At 42.0% G+C, this 24041-nt stretch overlaps 1 long non-coding RNA gene and 1 other non-coding gene across 2 annotated transcripts; both read right to left on the bottom strand.

Moving 5' to 3' along the window:
• Positions 1–3284: 3284 nt before the first annotated feature.
• Gm35680 lies at positions 3285–10544 on the bottom strand. The gene is made up of 4 exons (XR_383728.3): positions 10155–10544; positions 9173–9293; positions 7916–8012; positions 3285–3299 (listed from the first exon to the last, which is right to left on the bottom strand). It is a non-coding gene; the product is annotated as a predicted gene, 35680 (long non-coding RNA).
• Positions 10545–19934: 9390 nt separating this feature from the next.
• Positions 19935–20041, bottom strand: Gm22021. The gene has a single exon (XR_003951336.1). It is a non-coding gene; the product is annotated as a U6 spliceosomal RNA (small nuclear RNA).
• Positions 20042–24041: the final 4000 nt, after the last annotated feature.

Below are 24041 nucleotides of genomic sequence, written 5' to 3'. Positions count from 1 at the left end.
CACAAGGTGAGTCAATTACTTCCTTCTGAGAAGATGATGGAGGGCCTCTTGAAAGGGATTCTATTGGTTTTTAAGTCTCAAAGAATGAATGAAATTTTAATATGGGATGAACTGAATGTGCAGAGGAACGAAGACATAGAAGCGAGAACGTGAGATAGGAATGTCTGGGTGCTCCAGTTGTTGGAAAGTGCGTGTGGTAACCTAATGGCGAAAATAGTTTGGGAAATAGGCTAGAGAAAAATCAATAGAAAGTAATGAAGGCTAGGCTTAAGTCTGGCTCGTATTTGTGATGAAGTGGGGAGCCCAGATACTTACTCTGCCAAGAGACAAAGTTTTCTGAGTGCTGCAGCTGGAAATAGAAGCTGACAGGTGGCACCCGGGCAGAGCATGCGCAGAACCATCCTGTGTGTTAACCCATTTAATCTCCATGAAACACAGAGAGAGGCGTTTATTACTGCTGCCAGTGTATGGAGTAGGAGTTCAAAGAATAGAAATTAAATCAACTGCCTGTGAATATAGAGCAGTTAGAATTGGAGGAAAGGTTAGACCCAGCTAGTCTGGCTATGGCGTTCCTGCCCTTGATCAGTGCAAGAACAAGGCCACCACTGGGGGGCAGCTGAGACAGAAGGAGGAGTTGTAACTTGCTTAAAATAGAATCATGATCCAGAGAGAGTATGAGGTATGACAAAGACAGTATTGATGGGACTAAGAAATCAGTTTCATTTTATTCTGTTATTAAGTAAATTAAGTAAATTCAGTTAAAAAGTAAATGTGGCCAGCTTTATAAATCAGAAACACAATTCGGGCCATCGTTTCATTAAGGTAGCATGTCCTGTACTGATCCATTAGATCAATGCTTCTCAGCATATGGATCATAATCTTTTTAGAGCAGGTCACATATCAGATACCCTTGAATATCAGATGTTTGTATTGCAACTCATTAACAGTAGCAAAATTACAGTTATAAGCTAACAAGAAAAATAATTTTATGCTTGGGGTCACCAGATCATGAGGAACTATATTAAAGGGTCACAGCCTTAGGAAGGCTGAGAACCACTGGACTACAAAGATACGATCGGACAGGCCTTTAGATAGCCTCGGACAGTATTGATTTTTTCCAACAGAAGTCAAGGAAGGCACACTTAATTTGGATGAGATGACTATGTTTAGGGGTGATACCCTTTCTGGCTCAGCTCTCCTCCTCTGTTGGAAGTCACTCTATTTTTAGAAATTTCATGGAAGATTTTTCAGGAATGGGGAGAGTTGGGATGCAGAGACTGGTGGGGGTTTCTCCAATCAATCCTGGACCTCTATATGCATGGGAATGGGGATAGTGAACATGAGAAAGGGACGTGGTTGGAGATAAGCAAACAACAACAACAAAACAAAAACAAAAATAAAAATTTATCCAACCTTGTAGTAGATCTGAAGGCCTGACCTGCAGGCTTACCAAGGGGATGTGCTGAAGAAGTCAATGAGATCTCTGTGCAAAGCCCCTTCACAAAGGAGCAGCCAACACCTGGGAGCTGTCCTTGAACATAGGCCACAGTGTGACCTTGCAATTAAGATGGACTACAACTGCATAAACTTGGAATTTAGAAGTGTTCTGGTGGGTTTTAAACCTCTTTGAAAGACACTCTCAAGGCTCAATCCACAAGAAGCCCCTTTCTTAGTAGAGCTGGCTGCTGAACCTGTCGGGCACTTTCATTGCTGGATTCAAGAAGCTAAAGCAGAAAGAAGAGTCACAGAATTTATGAGAATAGACGAAGTCGACAGTCATATTCCCAGGGAAATGAGGCAACTCATAAAATATAAAATACTTAGCTTTTATACTTTTATAAAATACTTTTATAAAATATAAAAGATACTTGATAAATACAAATGTAATTTCTTTTTTAAGGAAAAAATCCAAATTTATGAACTATTTTCTCAGATTGCAGAATTGGCTGGACTATGGAGACAAACAACTTCTCAAAGGCGGGCAGTATTGGGAAGTTTCTTTTTTAAATAAAGTGAAAGACATTCATTCGAAAAGGCCACCTAGATTGAACTGGTAGAGAATCATTCACTCCTTTAGTGTATAAACAACATAACCGTAGACGATCCACAGTAGGGTTGAACAATCTCAGCCTCATGAGGAATCTAAAAATCCTATGGTGACCACACATACCTTTTAATGACTAAAACTGGTGATAACTGAGATGATTATTAAGCAGCAGAAATATTGCCTTAGACTCACCCATTGAATAAACTATATAAACTTTGCTGGTTGCAGCGCATCCGAAGATCCACCCTCAATACCATAGACTATGGTATATATGCTTTATGCTTTCATCTGAACCCCTTGTGAGTTGAGCCAGCCACAACCAACTTTGTGGCTGTGGACCTTCAGTCGATGAGTCTGGTTCACCCCACAGCAATGGCAGTGGTGTTCACTGTATTCCACAAGAACAGTCTCAAAGCATGGGCTGAGGAGCCTTGGTTTCTCAGTTGCTTCTGTAAGAACTCCACTCTTTTTTTCCTTCATGGATGTATCTGTAAAAAACAGAATTTCTTCTTGTGCTGTAATCAAAGGGATATCTTGCAATGCATCAAATAGAGATATTATTATGGCTTGGATATGAAGCATTTCCCCCAGGCTCATGTGTTAATACTGAGTCTCAAGCTGGAGATGAAAATACGAAGAAGTAGAAGTAGCAGGAGGAAATAGGTCACTGGTGCCACGCCTTTAAAGCATGCGCCTTCTGCCCCTTCCTGACTTCCCTTTACCTTTCGGGAGTCTTGAGGTAAACTTCTCCACATCCACACACCCCTGGGATGCTCAGCCTCAGCTCAGGCCATCTGACCATGGAGTAACACCTCTGAGACTGTGCGCCAAAATAAGTCTTTCTTCCTTTAAATTATTTTCCTCTAGCTACTGGTCTTCTTTTTTTATGAATCATTTTATTCATTTACATTTCAAATGTTATCCCCTTTCCCGGTTACCCCTTCACAAACCTCCATCACATTCCCCTACCCCTTTGCCTCTATGAGGGGGCTCCTCCTCCCACTTAGCCACTCCTGCCTCACTGCTCTAACATTCCCCTACACTGCAGCACTGAGCCATACCCGGCAAGGCCATGCTCTGCTACATATGGGGCTGGAGGTATGGGTCCCTCCATGTGTACTCTTTAGTTGGCGGTTTAGTCTCTGGGAGCTCTGGGTGGTCCAGTTAGTTAATGTTGTTCTTCCTACGGGGTTGCAGTCCCCTTCAGCTCCTTTAGTCCTTCCCCTAGCTCTTCCAATGGGGTAATGGTCTTCTAGATTAAACAAACAAACAACAATAAAACATATAAAGATCTGTAAATTCTGCTGTCTTTTATAAAGCCAGCCATATAAAATGTATTTCTGAAAATAAATATGATCCTATTTTCCCAATTTTCCCCTTTAGAATACAGGTATTGTTCAAAATACGAGTTATGCTAACAAGTGATGAATATATTTTTCTTTCATTTTAGGGAATTGAAATATTAAATATAGTCATCCATTTTAACTTAGAATATGGTTGCTATCTTTCTTTCTCTTTAGTAAATTGAAATATTACAAAAAACAGTTATCTATCTCAACTGAGAATAGAGACAACCCATCCAATTATATAATAAAAGTTCCTTGGAGTTCTCAATAATTCTTGAGAGTGGGAAGATATCCTTTAAAAGTTTGAGACCTGTGATTCTAAAAGGCTGCCACCAATTTTCCCTCCATGCTGGCTGTTATTTTATCTTGGCTAACGGGCAAATATTCTTCAGGTACCTATGTTTTAGGAAACTGCTTCTAAGGGATGCTGGAGAGCTCTCCACTGTGGGAGTCCACTTGCCACATGAACTTTACTCTGGTGACTACTAAGGGGTTTCTGTTGTTGTTGTTGTTGTTGTTGTTGTTGTTGTTGTTTTCAGTCACCCTATTCAATGCAGACTCCTGTCTTACTTGTTCCAGCATGTTCTGTGTAGCTAGAGGACACCCATTAACTACTGCATTAACAGAGCTTTGCTCCTTAGAGCTGTGAATCCCACATGCCTTTTCTGTGTCTTTCTCCAGATTTCTTGATGTTTAAATTCTTGGTGCAAATCTATTTTAAGAAGGATTCAAGGGTTGCACTGTGGGACTGAGTTGGGCAGTAAGCATCTTTTGCCTCTGCCAGAGCTCACTTTGACCTAAATACCATATCTCTTCTAGGACAGCAGTTTTACAGACCTTTCACTACTTGGATATATTCTTACTTCCAGTTCTGCATCTTTACTTTTACATTTATAAGTTTCTGAAGTATTTGTACATATTAGAGGTAGAATCTTACCCCCAATTCTTAGTCATTTTCCACTGAATTCCGTGTCTCCCTCTGAAAAATGACCACTGCATTTTGTTTAAAACAGAGTTAGACCATTTTTACACATTTGGTTAGCTAACAAAATACCAGGAATAGGATAATCAGGAAAGGAAAAGGAAGGAAGGAAGGAAGGAAGGAAGGAAGGAAGGAAGGAAGGAAGGAAGGAAGGAAGGAAGGAAAGGGAAGGGAAGGGAAGGGAAGGGAAGGGAAGGGAAGGGAAGGGAAGGGAAGGGAAGGGAAGGGAAGGGAAGGGAAGGGAAGGGAAGGGAAGGGAAGGAAGAGAAAGAAAAAGAAGAAGGAGAAGGAGAAGGAGGAGAAGGAGAAGAAAGAGAAAAGGAGGGAGACAAAGTTGCAACCAGAGCTACAAGATGTTGCAAGGATGGAAAGGGACAACAGGACAACAGGCTCTGTGAAGACTTCTTTTTGAATATTTCCCAGGACATCCCTGGTGGCTTTGTCCTGTGAGCTATCCCCACCTCCGGTTTTAAAGCAACCCAGCCCTTCCTTTGGGAAAGAAAGGGAGGCAGGCATGTTTCAGACAGAGGCTGAACCACATCAAGAAAAAAATACCAAGAGGTTTCTTTCCTTTACTTTTCATTTTATTTTGTTTTTCTTCTTTAGTACACACTTCCTTGTGGGAGAAATAGAGAGCAAAGCAGAGCAAACATCCATAAATGTGCCAGGGCAGACGAGCTAGCTTCAGAAGCCGGGTACAGTGGTGGTAATAAAGGCCTTTGATTTCTTTTAAATTATTTATGCTTTGCTCATTTTTTAAGTAGGCATCTAATTTATAATAGAAACAGAGAATTGGGAAGGAGACTATCCATTCCTCTCTCCTTGTCAGCTCGGGAGTTGTTTCCTACAGAACACTTGGAGTGCTCTCTCTTGCAGACACTCTGTCTAAGTCTGTTCCACAAGGAGCCCGCGGCACAAGCGGTGCTTGATCAACGCGCAGAGCCATGAGAGCAGCCGCAGTATTTATAGCACAAATGGGCAGAATCCTGGTGACAAGCCTTGACCGCTCACTCTGGAAGGCAACCTCATCTTCGTATTGACTGTCTCTGGGAAAGTATTTCCTGAGACCCTTTCTGGAGTTCTCTCTTAGCTCCCCATTATGCCATTACTAGTAGTTAGGGCTTTCGGCTGTCATTGATGGAAAGGCGGGGATGCCGTTCTTTCTAAGTGCTCCTCAAAAGCGCTGACCTGACAACCCAGGAGACAGAGGGTTTTATATATCCCCAGAAGAGGCGGAACTTAAGCAATGGCTGAAGGATTTTCCACTGGACTTGCCAACAAATTTCAAACTTGCTTTGGAAAACTTATTTCTTGCTAGTATGAGGACTAGAAGAGGTGGTTTGAATTCAAACATATGCTGATGGTACAACTTGACAAGGCCAGATTCTCATGCACAGAAAAATAGCCAAAAATTATAAGGTTGATCATTCAATGCCTCATTGAATTGCTCCCAGCAACTTTGCTGACAGCTGCCAAGTACTATTTTAATATATATCTATCTCACCAACTTAAACTTTGATGTTTTTAACTTCTTAAACTAGAAGCATGGCTATAAATTGTGGTAATGCCTTTAGTAATAATCTAAAAATTACTTACAGAAAATTTACCTACGATCTAAGCCTTCCTCACCCCCGTATGCCTTGAGGAAGACCAAGGAAAAGCTATACAAGCCTACACAAGATTTATTACAAGAATTTCTTTGAGACAAAGAACTGAACATTATAGAAATCAGACCTAATACTTCTGAATTCCTTTGAATTAAGAATCTTCAGTTCTATTCCAATCTCTCCACCTTTAGAAACGAGCTTCCTGGTAGGAATAATAGTGTTAAATTAGAAGTATAAACAATTATTAGAAATATATAGTCTTAGAAGCCATTAAATTTGTTCCTTAAGCAGTTTTATTACTTTTCTGCACACTTGCACAAAAATTTTTCTTCTACTATTTTGACACAAAACAGCCAAGATCAGATTTATTCTTCTTATCAATATCATTATTTTGTACCACTAGGTACCGAGAATATTACTTAGTAGCAGATAAGTTCCTCAAACAGCAGAGCCAACCCTTCCCCCAGCCAGCTGTTGAGCAAGGATTCTGTTTGTTAGGAAATAAGCTCACTCTTATATCAAAGGTTCTGTTGTACCTGTAGTGATTTAGAATTCAAATGTGGCTAATTTATAAAACAGCCACATATCACTGTTCACAGCAGGAGTCAGGTACTTAATATAAACTCTACTCAGAATACACTTAGTTTCTCTTTGGGAACTTCATGATCTCTGAGAAAGAAAACTCTCTGGCTGATACTAGGAAATAGCTGCCCTTCTCCATCCAGCCTCTGAAATCTCAGCAACAGGACATGGCACCCCACTGCTTTAATTTCATGCTGGACTGCAGAATACTGGCTGAGTTAGAAACACCTGCATTTTGGTTGGGTAAAGGGGCGCTTAGTGACCGGCAAAGTGCAGTCTATGGACACTCCAGGTCTTCCATTTAGGAAATCTGACAGAACATCCAGCCAGGCCTGGGAAACATTGACCAGATCTCAGGAGCAGGAGAGTGTATGTAATCTTACCTGATCTGTCTTATGAATGAATGACATATGACTTTTCTAGTTGCTTCTTTCCACACAGAGAAAGAGGAATCAGAGAATATTTTACTCATGTGTATGTTATGCAAAACATCTATATGTGGTACATGTGTGTGCATGTCCATTTGGCAGCCAAAGGATAATGTCAGAGATCTTCCTCAATTGCATCTCCATTTTTTTTTTCTTGAGGCTGGATCTGTCACTGATTCATATACACTGGCTGGACAGGGGTTCAAGATCCTCTTTATCCTCTTTCTGTGGTTTGAAGTTACAAGCATATATGGGACTACAGCTCTTTATGTGAGGGCTCGAGATCCAAATCCAGGTCCTTAGACTTCCACGGCGAGCATTTTACTGAGGGAACCACCTCCTTAGAGCCCTCTTTGACAGTTTTATTTTAATAGAGTTTTTTAACCATATAGAGAGCATGGTGAACAGAGGAGGTTACAAGTGGATGAGGAAGAACTGGATAACATCACTGGTAATGTGGCCATGTTAACCAGACAGCTCTAGAACTTAGTACAAGTCAGACTATCCAGTCTTCTGTAACTTTGCCTGAAGAACAGGAGTAAAGCCTACTACGGAGTTTATAGGAGCAAGAAAGACAACCTGTAAGCATGGCTGGCAACTTCAAAGAGTCACACCATTAACCAGTGTTGTCATCATCTTCTCCCACCCTTCCTCTCACTGCTATTCTCCTATGGTTCCTTTCCAAAATGAAGATGGTTCTTTTCTATTTGAAGTTCTACAGGGCCTTGATAAATGTCTCCTTTCCTCAGTTAGAAGGAACATCATACTTTTTTCATTAGCTCCATTTGCCCATCATTTGCCACACACATTTCCTCTGGACCTGAAATAATCCAGAAACACAATTCTGTCTCACTAACTTTCCTAAGGATAATTTTCTTTATGTGTTAACATTAAATCTTATATACATTTAGAATCTAGAATACCTCCAAAGCATAAACAGAAGTGAGGAAGATGAACAGGGTGAGGATGAAGAAATGGAGAGCCAGTCTTGTCGGGTCTTCACCTGAGTGTCACTGATACCTGTATGAACAAGTTGGTGAGAACACAAGCATCAGTGCCTTGTGGGGGATAGAGCTACATCATCACATTTCCCCAATGCATTTTAATAGGATACTGTTCTCTGTATCCTATTATCCTACTCTCTGTATCCTATTGTCCTCTATTCTTTATGTGTCTATGTATCCGTTTGTGCTTTAGCTGCATTCAAACACAAATGTTTCCAAGCCCCAACCCCAACTCTTAACAGAATGACAATAGTCCAGGCATTTAGCTTCTCCATCTCTGTCACATCTCCCTCACATGGAAAAAAAAAAAAAAAAAAAAAAAAAAAAAAAAAACAAAGTGGTTGGATCATATGTAACAATCTTTAAGTCTTGGTTAATTTTCATATGTTCTATAAAACCCTCTCACGTCTAAGTCTAACCTAAGACGCTTTAATTTTTCTGTGTATATGTGAGCAATTGCACTGTCTCTTTCTCTGGAGGCAAGCCAAGAAGGCATTGTGTATTTCAAATTTGTAGAACACTGGAACTCCTTTCAACATGGAGACTATGTAATTATCTCTGACAAACTGATACTGGTACCACTTAAAAACAGCATTGTTAAGAAGCCAAGGTTGTTTGTAAATCTCTCAAATGGTAAACAGGTTTTATAACGCTTCTCCAAGTGCTAGCTCAGTATTTCTGGGGCTAATACCTAAAAACCAGTTAACTTTAAATTGCTAAGTGAACTCTTATGAAGGCCAAATTTTGAGACCGTGCTAATCTACATAGGGACTGTATATCCATAGAACCTCCCCAAATGCTTCTTGGAGACATTCATTCTCTGCTTACGAAGAGGAAGCCTACTGCACATCCTGTTACGAATTGAATTTGTATGGCTTTTTTTTTATGCTTTCCCAGAGCCTCCCAAAGCTGATAATGCATAAAAATCATTCACTCCTTAGACAACTCATCTCTGATATCATATACACAGGCACAAACCGCAGAGTCTACTCTTGTAAATTAGTGCTGGAAAACACTTTCAAAAATAGGGTGAACTTTCCCATCAGGGATTTCCTAAGTTACTTCTGCATTAGAAAATGGATTCTCTTTTTTTTTCCCTCTTGCTCCTGGCAATACATTAGAGACCCCACCACTAAAACAAGACCATTCTTCCAAAACCTCAGCCAAAGCACTCACAGGGTACCACACAACAGTCAGGCTCCAGTACAGTGCTTGTGGAAGTAATCACTCCAGGGAGCATGAAGACAGGCAAGGACCAGACTCCTCCTCACAGATAGCTGGTGGTCCATCCTGAAAACTGGGGGGCAGCAATGAAAACATTATCCACCGCTATGGGTTTTTAAATTGCTGGAGCTTACTCAAACCTCTCTTCCTTCCCCCCTTGATTATCATTATCCATGACTTTCATCATCCATATCCCCACATCAGGAGTGGATGCTAAGTGTGCTAGCAAGTAGCTTTCAACTGCTGTGGGTGCTAAGTGCTGCTTTTCTTTTGAGCCTGTTCTGCGGTGAGTCATATTTCAACACTATCAACCTGATATTTCTATTCACATTGAGTTTCATCTAAAAATTAGCTCATGAAACTTATGCAGTTCTCCTCAAGGGGTAGGAAAAGAAAAGATATTTATATTAAATTTTTCATTATTCTCCCTAAGTTTAAGAAAAGCGAGTACCGATAAAAAGACATGGGAGCTTGGACACTTCGGCTTTTAAATCATGCTGTTTAATCTTCGCCAGCGTGCCCAGTTCCCGGATGTCTATTCTCAAGGTAAATGATGTGATCTCCATGCCCATTCTTTTTTCTTTGCTGACATAATACTCATGATACAGGAAGAAAAAAGACAGCATCGATGGACAGAGTTTTTGAACAGGAACACTAACTTTGTGTTGATTGGTACAAAGGGATTGCTTAGACTTAATTATTCATCACATTTTAAGAAAAATATTAAGTTTCATTGCTTTCAAGTAGATGTGATAGCTATATTTAACACTTAGGCGTACTTTAATGAATAGACATCGGATTTTCAACATACTGTTCATGTTTTTAAAAGGGTTTGAAAGCCTACACTCTAATCCTGTTGATGCTATTAATTTTTTCATCACACACTTCATTCATTGTTAAAGATAAATTTAATCGAACACCTAAGTATACACACCTGAGGGAAAGTTTTTGAGAGGAAATTCAGAGGTTTTCCCAGATTCATTCCTTCTGGGAGCTGAGCACCATCACAACAAATCCTTCTGTCACATGTGCCACAATGTTTAGATGTAGAGAGACCCTTGGGACACTCCAAGATGGAAAGAGACTTAGGAGTTCACTCGGTAGGTTGTTCCTTCACAAATGATAAATCTGAGTGATAAGTTAAATGTACAAGCATAATAGCCGAGTTTGAAACAGTCGAGCCACAGCTACAATTAGCACCCAATTGCTGAGCACACAATGCTACTTCCGGGGTTGGCTAACTCCATGCCTACTAAGTTCGGCTCATGTCTGTCTTCACAGGCTTTTCTACAGCAAAGAAAGAGACCACCAGCTACTAGCTCAGATTATGACTACATAATCCCAGTGTAAAGGGCACGCCTGGTTCCTAATAGTTCCAATAAGTTCCCATGGAAGACACTCATTGAGCACATCTGGTATGATGCCGTTTCACCTTTCGTAAGCCAATCGCTGTGGCTGTGAAGCTACGAGACCAACCCACTTGCTGCAGACATGCAGCCCAGGTGGATGTTGGGTTTTGAATGTGAAATGTGCCCCCTGTGTTTGAACACTTGATCCCCAACTGGTGATATCGGTTTGGGAAGCTGTGGAATTTGGGATATTTCATATCACTGACAGGAGTGGTTCACTGGAGGAGCACCTTGGGGTTCCAATCTACTCTCCACTGTCTGACTGCAGAGACGATGTGAGGGGCTGCCGTGACCCTCTCTATGACAGGACGGGCTCTATGAATGGTAACTAACAGGATGAGAGATGTGAGGAGTTGTGACGACCGAAAAAAGATGCAGGCAGCAGTAACTGCTACTCCACAGCACCCCATTCTTAGCCGGTGGAAGAAACCATACGGAGGTATAGTTCTAACTCTCGGTCTGGTAGTTTCTTCAATGAAATTAGTTTCATTTCCTTTCAGAGCCTTCCTGGTTGCTAATTCTTTTGGACCAAATCTAGTATCTATAAAAGAAAGGACTTGTTTAATAAAATCACCATATTTCTGACCTTAGTTTTAGTTTAAAAGTCTGAACCCATTTCTTTCCCCAAACCCTACATGAATATATGCTCCTTTGTAGATAGAATTTCCCTTGGGAGAGATGTTCAAGAGATACTTAATGCCTTTTTTTTTTCCTTTTTCAGTTTCCAACATGTGGTCCAACATGTGGCCAAAGAAATGTTGAGGGAGCCTGGTTCCCAGGTTCCAGCCAGCTGCCTAAAGCGGGAGACACACTCATCTATGTCCCGAGTGACCCAAACCTTTAGAACCTTTTAACTCTTTTTCCAAATGCCTCACTCACACACGAGTCCACATTTTCCCTAAATGGAGCCTGTTTGCAAAGGGCCACCTCGGAAACCTCGGGCTTTTCCCCGAGGCTCGTGCCCGCAGTCTACTCAGTAAGAGGAAAAGTAAGTGCACTCCACCCTTCCCTTTTCTACCAAATGTAAGTGGTGTTATAATATTGATATGATCAAGACTAATGAGCCATTAATTCTAATTCAAAAAAAATGAAGTAACTGAACATGATCTTTTACGGCGCATTGATCCGCTCCAGCAGATGAAGGCAGGGTTACATTTCCTCTTGGAAGTGCGCCTGCTATTCACAAGCAGTTCTAAAGTGTTCCCCGTATGGATGCGCGCTTCTCTGTGCCAAAAATAAATCTAATAGAAGGAGACAAATATAAGGTCTAAGGAGAAATTATGTCCAGCTTTCAACATTTCTTTATCCTCCTCCTCCTCCTCCTTTCGTGAGGCTCGGGGCTTGTGGCAAGTCATTTCCTGCCTGGGGGAAAGCACGGTTTCTTAATGAACGCAAGGATATGCAGAGGTCGTGAAATGTGTTCATCTGTTATCTCCGCCCCCACACGTATGATAGGGAACACCGAGAGAATTGAGTTTTAATTAGGGCCATAAGTACTATTTGGGGGCTTCACATGCGTATGATTTAGGGTGAAGCTTTCAATATAGATATTTTATTCTGTCATACGTAAGAAAAAACTTACAGGACTAACCTGGGAGTGTAGTAAGAATCTTGAGGAGTGTTTTCAGTTATCGGGATGCTTTCTTCTTTTTTTTTTTTTAGACCATTTATTTCCCGTCGTGCGGCTGCTTGCTTTTTTTCTTTTGAAGGATCACATCAACCGCGGATACTGTTATTCTAACACAATCCTGCGCTCTCAGAAACAAGTAAACAAGAAACAAAATATAAGGGATCATTTCAGAGACTTGTAGGCATAGGCAGAATACTGAATTTTAAATGAGAAACATCCTGGTCAGTCCTGGACACTTTGATAAAACTACCTTTGAACATATTTGGATAGCAGCCTCAGTGTGTACACGCCTGCAAGCCGAACTGTGTTTGTCAAAATGTGTACGTTGTGGCGTCAAGCTGTATAGCGCATTAGCGGGAGACTCTGTTTTGGAAGCAGCGCCTTTAAGGCGGTAACTGGGCTAAAACAAGGCAGTTGGGTGGGTTCAGATCTAATTAAGACTAGAATCCTTGTAGTAAGATGCTCTCTTTTTTATTAGATATTTATTTTATTTACGTTTCAAATGTTATCCACTTTCCTGGTTTCCCCTCTGAAAACTCCCTATCCTCTTCCCCCTATCCCTGCTCACTAACCCACCCATTCCTGCTTCCTGGCCCTGGCATTCCCCTCTATGGTGCAAGGACCAAGGGCCTCTCCTCCCATTGATGACAGACTGACTAGGCCATCTGCTACATATGCAGCTAGAGCCATGAGTCCCGCCATGTGTACTCTTTGGTTGGTGAATTCGTCCCTGGGAGCTCTGGGGGTACTGGTTGGTTTGTATTCTTGTTCCTCCTATGGGGCTGCTAACCCCTTCAGCTCCTTGGGTCCTTTCTCTAGCTCCTTCATTGGGAACCCAGTGCTCAGTCCAATGGTATTTGTCAGGCACCGGTGGAGCCTCTCAGGAGACAGTATGTATCAGGCTTCTGTCAGTAAGCATTTGTTGGCATCCACAAAAGTGTCTGGGTTTGGTGACTGTAGTAAGATGTTCTAAGAGTCACGCACAGGGAAGATGAGGTGAGGACTTGGGGAAGTGGCAGTCATAAACTAGAGACAGCACTCAGATGATACCGACCCTGCTGATACCCTGACCTTGAATTTCAAATCTATGGATTATGGCAAATCCATCTCTAATGTTTACATGAGCTCATGGTTGCTCATTGTGCAACTGGAAAGTAAATATATATGCCAACAAAATATTTTTTAATAGGACCCTAAGTCTTTTAGGAGTTTAACTTTAGAAGGTACATTTTAAAATAACTAACAGTTAATTGTTATAAACACAGTGGCTTATTGGAACTATCTCTAGGAGGAAAAGGGTACTGTCTTTAAATGCCAATTCTACCTCTAAAAGAAAAAAGTTCACTGGTTAGAAGATGCAACCAAAACAACTAAAATTGACTCAGCCTTCATGTTGTTTACTGTTGTGAGGAATACTTGAGAAATCAACTTAAGAAAGGAAAGATTTCAAATATTTCAATCCAAGTGTGTTATTTTGTGCCGCAAAGTCAAGCAGAGTATCATTGTGTTAGCATGCGCTACAATAAACGGCCCAGCTCTTGGCAGACAGAGAGCAGAAAAAAGTAACAGGAAAAGCCCAGGGTCAGGCTCTCTTTCTCCGATACATCCTCAGTAGCATATTCCCTGCACCAAGACCCACCTCCTACGTTACTCTAGCTCCTAATGCCATCATATAAAGAATCTATCAAGGGAATCACTCATTAATAAGGCCAGAGACCCCCATAATCCCACCCCTTTCCAAATCCTCCTCTCTGGACATTACTGCACTGGACAGAAATCTCTCACACTTGAGCCTTTGGGAGGTGGCAGAGGGTGCTTCATGTCAAAACAACAACAACAACAACAACAATGGTCTTGAATGTTTGAGAGAGGCTTATTGAGGACCAACATCAGTTAGAGGACAATAGTTTAAAATTTGCTTTATCTGAAAGCAATGCTGGAGAACATTAATTACAAATAAAATCTTCTCCCAATCTAAACATCCATTCACAAAGGTGGAAGAGAACTCTATGAATATCACGGGCAATATGTAATTGTTTTTAAAGAAATGGTGAACTCTCACTGTTTGGATACTATTCAGAGAAATAGAAGCTTCTCCTGCCCCTTCTCTCCAGCCTGCATGCTCCAGGAGGAACTGGAGGTCTTTCCCTTGGTGCTTACACTTCAAACACATGGCTCCTGCTTCTCTGCAACGTCATTGCTGGGTTATAAAAAAGATGAAGTCTCGATCTAGTCTTTAAACATATATGTTACATATATGTCTATATATATATATATATATATATATAGAGAGAGAGAGAGAGAGAGAGAGAGAGAGAGAGGGAGAGAGAGGGGGGGGGGAGAGAGGGGGGGAGAGAAATATTGCATAAAATAAGATTTTCTAAAACAAGTGCTTGAAGGAAACAAAAGAAATTCACTTCCTGGTTTCCAAAATGGAAATTTGAACCTCTTAGTTTTACTTTGTATCTGTCCTTACACTATCATTTAAGAGTGAAACTCACATTTCACAGGTCCCCAAAAGAACAAATTTTAGCAGCCAGCAAAAGTCATATCTTTAATTTGTGTACATCTACCATTTTCCAAGCGTAAGACAAACATGAACTTGGGGATTCTATCATTGAAAGAGAAAACAAACCAACATCAAAGCTACAAAAAGCATGGAGCGGCATAATTCCTTTCACTCCTAGGTCCCACTAATGTGAGAACATCTCACGAGCAGCACAGTGAAAGTGGTCCTCTGCTCCACTGAACCCTCTGATGCATTTCTCGTGTTCAGTTTAGGGGATTCTTCAAAGTCCACGGATGGTTCACAATGACTTAACATCGTCTCATTATCCTGGTGTTAATGATGCAGAGTCTCCGGGATCGATGGATACTGTTGTCGACCAAAGAAGCCAGAGACTAGTTAAGAAAGCAATGATGAATTCGGTGTTGGGGAAAGTAGGAAGGAGCTCACAAGCCAGAGACTCCAAGCCCCATCCTGGGCACGTGCTGGAGGGTGAGGTCTGGAAGACTCTCATCTCCCACATTCACTCCCAGGACCTGGCATGTCCTGAAGAGCTTCCCGAGTCTCCTCAATTTGAATCCTTGCTCTGTGCTTGAATGTAGGCCACTCTCCACAACACTGAACGATTCCATAGCTCCGTTTGGACTCCTTCCCTTCACACACCGAGATCTGAACCCTCATTCTCCTCCAAAGTTTTCTCCTCTAAGCATCACCAGGCTTAGCGGACGTCAGCAAGGGCAGTGTCAAACTGATTCTCCAGGCCAGCGACCCTGGCGTCCTCCTTCACACTTGCTTCTGTTACATCCAGAAATTATTGCAATGTGGCCCAAATTCTACAGAGCCTCAGCATAGCTGCTTGCCACACTAAGCCACTTCTGCCTCCCTCCTGAGCTATTTCAGCCATCTCCTACATGATACATGTTATATTCTTACTGCCTTTGATCCACCTATAAATTCTCAGCACACATACCCTCAAAGCAAAACCTTATTCTTTATTTCACTGAAAGAACTAAAGTCCTCATAAAACCCTCACACATGCACCCCCTTTTCCTTCCCCTCCTCCTCCCCCCTCACTTATGCTGGTCCAGCCAGCATGGCCTTTTTTGTTATACACCAACTTCAGTCTTTTACAAGAGGTTTTACACTTGCTACCTTGAAGGCCTAGAAGAGTCTGCCAGGAGCATCACGGGTTTGGTTCTTTCTCCCTTCAGCTGACACAAAGTGTCTTTAAATGAGAACCTCCTGAAACTTTCTCGTATTTCACAATTCATCCTTTATCTCACTGGCCGACTTTTTTTTTTTCTCTTTACAGTACATCTTTACTTCATGGCTGACTTACTTATGGATTTTTATCTCCTCTTCCTGACTTCCTCTTGAGTAGAAGTTCTTTGAGATAAGAGATCTTGCCAAGGGGTTTCTCACTGTATTAGTAAATGTTTGCTGGTGTGCTTCCTGGTGCCCACTGAAACACAAGCCACAGAACATATGCATGCTTTCTTTCTTTCTTTCTTTCTTTCTTTCTTTCTTTCTTTCTTTCTTTCTTTTTTCTTTTGGTTTTTTGAGACAGGGTTTCTCTGTGTAGCCCTGGCTGTCCTGGAACTCACTCTGTAGACCAGGCTGGCCTTGAACTCAGAAATCCTTCTGCCTCTGCCTCCCAAGTGCTGGGATTAAAGGTGTATGCCACAACTCCCAGAGAGCATATGCATTCTACAGGACCATAATAAAGAAAAGAAAGCCCAAACACCTAACTGGATATGCAGGATTTTGGAGTACTGAATTTTCTGTGTTCTAGTTTTCTAGGTATCAAACCTGTGAAAATTCTCTCAGAGTCATCAGTCTTCAATAAACACTCATGGGAACTAAGATTTCACAATTCTTACCAAGATCTCACTCATGACGGATGACAGAGATGTTGCTAGGCACACGAGGAAAGCCAAATGTAGAGCTTTGCATGGAGTAGTCAGCCTCCACATCAGGGATTCTGATGCTGACCCACCAGGAAACTGAAGCAGCCGTCTCTTTTCTTTGTGGCTTGTGCTTCCCACTGGAGAAATGAAGAACAAATAACCTATCCCTATTGTATACCCAAGTATGTTAATTCAATGTATTTAAAGAAAATTATCATTGTAATTTTTAACATGTCGTTTTGTCTTATTTTGCTGAGATAAAATCTTGCCAAGGAACTCATACAGGCCTGAAATTCACTATGGAGTCCATACTCTCAATTCTTCTGCTTCAGCCTCCTGAGTGCTGGGATTATAGGTGTCCACCACTTCAACTGACTTTAATATGTTCTTGTTAACACTAAATTACAAAATCTTTGAAGGTGGTGACTCCCCTTATCATTCAGATACTACTATATGCTTGTAGAACACTAGTAGCAACACCAATTATATTTTATTGGATTTGAGAAGTAGCCTTATACTTACTGACAGCAGATTGCTTTTAAGATAATGGGCATTTGCTGCAAAATGTTTATCAAGCTCTATGAAGGGAAATGGAGACATACCTCCTCTTGATACAGCTGCCAATTTATAAAGGGAAATGGAGTAGAGCCTGTCCTTGAAGCAGATGCCAATATATAAGACTTAAATATGTATGATAGAGGAGTGGACTAATAGCTCAGTTAAGAACACTTGCTTCTCTTGTAGAGGACCCAGGCTAAGTTCCCAGCATCTATATGGCAGCTTACAGCCCTTTGTAACTATAGTTCCAGGGACTCTAGCTCCCCCTTCTGGCCACCACAGGCACTGGGCACATGTGTGGTGCACACATAAACATTCAGGGAAAACACTCATACAGATAAAAAAAATAAAAATAGATCTTTTAAAATATTATGGCAACACAGAAACCATTCTTGATCCCTAAAACTATTTTGGAAATTCTATTTACTGTGTTTAGAAAACTAGAGCATTGAAATAAAAGATTAAAATTAATGAAATAAATGGTTAAAATGACCACAATTGGAGTGACTTTATCAGAGCAGTATAATACAAATGACATACAAAAGAACTGGCCATGGTCCTCTGTTAGGGAACATTGTCAGCCTATGATATACTCTAGGATGTTAGGAAACATTGTCAGCCTAGGATATACTCTAGGATGTTTGGGAACATTGTCAGCCTAAAATATACTCTAGGAAATGCCTGAGCTTTGTCCTCAAATACAAATATATAAACTTCAGTTCTATCACTTAGCAGCTATGTACCCTGGCCCAAATTACTCATTCTATCTCTGGCCTTAATTTTCTCATTACTCACTTGCATGTAAAAATATTATGTCTGCTGTGAACTAAATGCTTGAGTGAGTCCCACAAAATTCCTATGTTGAAATATGAATGCCATTATGATAATATACTACTAAGCGGTTTTTGTCTTTGTGTCTATCACAGCATCATAAAAGTGGCATGGTGGCAGAGTAGAGTGAGGGCTCCCGAGACCCTAGAGGCCTTCCTAGGTACAAAAGGAAACTGTTCATCAAGTGTGGGGGTGTGCAGCTGGATAAGAGCATCCGAGGATGCAGCTCAGCTTGATGAAAGAGTTGGAGGCTGGCTGGGTTGGCACTTCAAAGTAGAAGGTAAACTCGATCAGACTAAAAGCTTGTGTGTGCTCTGAGGAGTGACAGTGTGGTCCTGCCCAGATAGGTAATGGGACCCAAAGCACAGGAACTTATGTATTAGGTTGTCGTGACAGTCTAGCTCATAATTGATAACAGCCCATGACTAAGAGTATATCTGTTTACATTAGTGGTGTTTCACTATAGCCCCAAAGTCAGGCCCACGAGAATTAGAACAGGCTTTTATTTACATATTCAAATTGGGTGCTTATGACAAAGTGATTGTCATCTTTGCTTTTAATGATCTTTAATTTACCATTAAAAAAAAATCACACTTAACAGACAAACAAATCATTTATCAGCAGAAAGGCTTACCTTTTAAAAAATCGACAGTTACACACACACACAAGTATCCCATTTCAATAAGCTCCTGAACAAAAATGAGACAACACCAACCCATTTGAGACCCTCAGCCTTCATGTCTATAGGATCTCAAGACAATGCTTTCGAAAGTTCTTCAAAGGGAGTAAGATTAATTCCAAGACTCTGACTGCCCCATTTCCGGAACTTAGGCCTATTCATCTTACGATGATGTTTCATCAGAAAGACCTTCATGAGTCTGGACTTCTTAAAAATATAGAGGGGATCTGATCTTTTCTTTTGTCAGCTTGACAAAAAAACTTGATTTTAAAGTTCTCTTTTGTAGATTCAGTTTTTATGGAGTTGAAGAGTTTCAGAAAACATGAAAAACAATGAATGAATGCAGCTTTTATGAAAGGAGCTGTGTAAGTATACACACACACACACACAGAGCAGTAAAGTATTAACAAAATAAAAGCACAATAAAATCCGGCTAAGCACTGCAGCTGTGTTATAGAAGAGATGGTTCATATTAGAACATGAGTTCAGAATTCTGCTGCACATTAGAATCTTGTTGCAATGCTTGACTATAGCTCTGCCCCCCAGCTGCCGTATGACCACTGAATACAAGAGAAAGCAGGTAGGGCCCTGGTGTGAGTACCAGATAATGCCAGTGCTCAGTCAGTCCAGTTGCGTACTGCCTTTTATTGTCTTACCCAGGGCCATTTGACTTGAGAATGACAGGGAAAGTTGTCTCTGTTCGCATGCTCATAACCTTACAACTGTGTGCAGTTATCAGTAATTCAAATAGCAATTCAAACCGCATGGGGAAATTATTTTAAGTGCCATCAAAGACCTCCCCCCCCCCAATCTGGAAAGATTTGAGGTTTTTTAGTAGGCTTAAGGGCTCAGATACTTGTAGGTGGTTTTAAAGGTCTTCTTAATAAGTTTTAAACGGCCAGATTTGATAATCATTGCTTAATATTGTCATTCCCATTTTTAAAATTATACTTATTTCCATGCATGTATGTAAGATGGTTAAACCAATCTTAATTCTATTTTTTTTCTATCTGTCTGGTCTTTCATTCCCCTAATTAATACATTTAGAGTTGTTAATGTCATCTAATATTTAGTAGTATCAATGATTTGACCAGGAGTACTCATATTGAGCATGCCCTATATCAGCATTCCATTTATTTCTTAAAAAGCTTTTTTCCTTTCTTTTTTATTAACTTATTTATTGACTCTACATATGGATCTATAGAACAATTCATTAATTTGCATGTCATCCTTGTGCAGGGGACATACTGACCTTCCCAGTGTTGTTCCAATTTTGGTGTATGTGTTGCTGAAAGGAACAGAGTTGGGATTTTCCAAAGTAAGGAAAAAAAAGTGGCATCTGATAGCATATGTTTACTACATGGACTCATAACACCCGGATTGTTTCTGATATTGTGTAGTCTTCTTTCACTCATAGTGAAATCTGTCAAACAGTTGGTGTGTTTGATAGTTTATTTCTGTCATTTGTTGAATACAGCCACACACACACACACACACACACATATTCTATTGGCATTTTTAAATTATTTTTGTTGGATATTTTATTTATTTACATTTTAAATATTATCCCCTTTCTCAGTTTCCCCTCTGGAAACTCCCCTATTCTGTCCCCCGCCCCCTGCTTCTATGAGGGTGTTCCCCCATCCAGCCACCCACTCCCACCTCCCTACCCTGGCATTCACCTACACTGGGGCATTGAGCCTTCACAAGGCCAAGGGCCTGTCCTCCCATTGATGCCCCACAAGGCCATCCTCTGCTGCATATGCAGCTGGAGGCATGGGTGCTTCCATGTGTACTCTGTTTGACAGTTTAGTCCCTGGGAGCTCTGGGGGTCTGGTTGGTTGATATTGTTGTTCTTCCTATGGGGTTGCAAACCCCTTCAGCTCCTTCAGTGCTTTCTCTAACTCCTCCATTGGGGACCCTGTCCTCAGTCCAAAGGTTAGCTGCAAGCATCCTCCTCTGTATTTGTCAGGCTCTGACCAAGCCTCTCAGGCGACAGCCATATCAAGCTTCTGTCAACAAGCACTTGTTGGCATCCACAACAGTATCTGGGTTTAGTGACTATTTATGGGATGGATCCCCAGGTGGGGCAGTTTCTGGATGGCCTTTTCTTCAGTCTCTGTTTCACACTTGGTCTCTGCATTTCCTCCTGTGAATATTTTGTTCCCCTTTCTAAGAAGGGCCGAAGCACCCACCCTTTGGTCTTCCTTCTTCTTGAGCTTCATGTGGTCTGTGAATTGTATCTTGAGTATTTAGAGCTTTTGGGATAATATCCAGTTATCAGTGGGTGCATACCATGTGGGGTTGTGTGTGTGTGTGTGTGTGTGTGTGTGTGTGTGTGTGTGTGTGAGAGAGAGAGAGAGAGAGAGAGAGAGAGAGAGAGAGAGAGAGAGACTGGGTTACCTCAGTCAGGACGATAGTTTCTAGTTCCATACATTTGCCTAAGAATTTTATGAAGTCATTGTTTTTAATAGTTGAGTAGTACTCTATTGTGTAAATGTACCATATTTTCTGTATCCATTCCTCTGTTGAGGGGCATCTGGGTTCTTTCCAGCTTCTGGCTATTATAAATAAGGCAACTATGATCATAGTGGATCATGTGTCCTTGTTATATGTTGGAACATCTTTTGAGTATATGCCCAGGAGTAGTATAGCTGGGTCCACATGTAATACTGTTGGGAGCCGCGCCCACATTCGCCGTTACAAGATGGCGCTGACAGCTGTGTTCTAAGTGGTAAACAAATAATCTGCGCATGTGCCAAGGGTATCTTATGACTACTTGTGCTCTGCCTTCCCCGTGACGTCAACTCGGCCGATGGGCTGCAGCCAATCAGGGAGTGACACGTCCGAGGCGAAGGAGAATGCTCCTTAAGAGGGACGGGGTTTCGTTTTCTCTCTCTCTTGCTTCTTGCTCTCTTGCTTCCTGCACCCTGGCTCCTGAAGATGTAAGAAATAAAGCTTTGCCGCAGAAGATTCTGGTCTGTGGTGTTCTTCCTGGCCGGTCGTGAGAACGCGTCTAATAACAATTGGTGCCGAATTCCGGGACGAAAAAAAACTCGGGACTGGCGCAAGGAAGATCCCTCATTCCAGAACCAGAACTGCGGGTCGCGATAATAAAGGTTCCCGTAAAGCAGACTGTTAAGAAGGATTCAACTGTATGAATTCAGAACTTTTCAGCTGGGGAACGAGAGTACCAGTGAGTACAGCTTTACGAGGTAAGCCTGGCCTTGAACTTTCTAAGGAAATTCAAGACAGTCTATCAGAAGTAAAGTGGAAAATGGCTTTACAAGTTATGTTTGGCCTTGAATTTTCTCTAGTGTTAGAAGCCCTTTTGTTCCTTTTCACATGTTATCAAGTGGTTAAGATAGGGAGGATTCTAGAGGAAATTCAGGACAAGCTATCAGAAGTAAAGCGGGGAGAGAGAGTAGGAGCAAAGAGAAAATATGGTACACAAAATAAGTATACAGGCCTTTCCAAGGGTCTTGAACCCGAGGAAAAGTTAAGGTTAGGTAGGAATACCTGGAGAGAGATTAGAAGAAAAAGAGGAAAAAGGGAAAAGAAGAAAGATCAATTAGCGGAGGTCTCTAGGAGATACTCGTCACTAGATGAGCTCAGGAAGCCAGCTCTTAGTAGTTCTGAAGCAGATGAAGAATTCTCCTCTGAGGAAACAGACTGGGAGGAAGAAGCAGCCCATTACCAGCCAGCTAATTGGTCAAGAAAAAAGCCAAAAGCGGCTGGCGAAGGCCAGTTTGCTGATTGGCCTCAGGGCAGTCGGCTTCAAGGTCCGCCCTATGCGGAGTCCCCGCCCTGCGTAGTGCGTCAGCAATGCGCAGAGAGATGCGCAGAGAGGCAGTGCGCAGAGAGGCAGTGCGCAGACTCATTCATTCCCAGAGAGGAACAAAGGAAAATACAACAGGCATTTCCGGTCTTTGAAGGAGCCGAGGGTGGGCGTGTCCACGCTCCGGTAGAATACTTACAAATTAAAGAAATTGCCGAGTCGGTCCGTAAATATGGAACCAATGCTAATTTTACCTTGGTGCAGTTAGACAGGCTCGCCGGCATGGCACTAACTCCTGCTGACTGGCAAACGGTTGTAAAAGCCGCTCTCCCTAGTATGGGCAAATATATGGAATGGAGAGCGCTTTGGCACGAAGCTGCACAAGCGCAGGCCCGAGCAAACGCAGCTGCTTTGACTCCAGAGCAGAGAGATTGGACTTTTGACTTGTTAACGGGTCAGGGAGCTTATTCTGCTGATCAGACAAACTACCATTGGGGAGCTTATGCCCAGATTTCTTCCACGGCTATTAGGGCCTGGAAGGCGCTCTCTCGAGCAGGTGAAACCACTGGTCAGTTAACAAAGATAATCCAGGGACCTCAGGAATCTTTCTCAGATTTTGTGGCCAGAATGACAGAGGCAGCAGAGCGTATTTTTGGAGAGTCAGAGCAAGCTGCGCCTCTGATAGAACAGCTAATCTATGAGCAAGCCACAAAGGAGTGCCGAGCGGCCATAGCCCCAAGAAAGAACAAAGGCTTACAAGACTGGCTCAGGGTCTGTCGAGAGCTTGGGGGACCTCTCAGCAATGCAGGTTTAGCGGCTGCCATCCTTCAATCCCAAAACCGCTCCATGAGCAGAAATAATCAGAGGACATGTTTTAACTGCGGAAAGCCTGGGCATTTTAAGAAAGATTGCAGAGCTCCAGATAAACAGGGAGGGACTCTCACTCTTTGCTCTAAGTGTGGTAAGGGTTATCATAGAGCTGACCAGTGTCGCTCTGTGAGGGATATAAAGGGCAGAGTCCTTCCCCCACCTGATAGTCAATCAACTGATGTGCCAAAAAACGGGTCATCGGGCCCTCGGTCCCAGGGCCCTCAAAGATATGGGAACCGGTTTGTCAGGACCCAGGAAGCAGTCAGAGAGGCGACCCAGGAAGACCCACAAGGGTGGACCTGCGTGCCGCCTCCGACTTCCTATTAATGCCTCAAATGAGTATTCAGCCGGTGCCAGTGGAGCCTATACCATCCTTGCCCCCGGGAACCATGGGCCTTATTCTCGGCCGGGGTTCACTCACCTTGCAGGGCTTAGTAGTCCACCCTGGAGTTATGGATTGTCAACATTCCCCTAAAATACAGGTCCTGTGCTCAAGCCCTAAAGGCGTTTTTTCTATTAGTAAAGGAGATAGGATAGCTCAGCTGCTGCTCCTCCCTGATAATACCAGGGAGAAATCTGCAGGACCTGAGATAAAGAAAATGGGCTCCTCAGGAAATGATTCTGCCTATTTGGTTGTATCTTTAAATGATAGA

This window comes from Mus musculus, chromosome 14 (genome assembly GCF_000001635.26).
Source record: "Mus musculus strain C57BL/6J chromosome 14, GRCm38.p6 C57BL/6J".
Lineage (NCBI taxonomy): Eukaryota > Metazoa > Chordata > Mammalia > Rodentia > Muridae > Mus > Mus musculus.
This window is presented reverse-complemented; position numbering and strand designations above follow the sequence as displayed.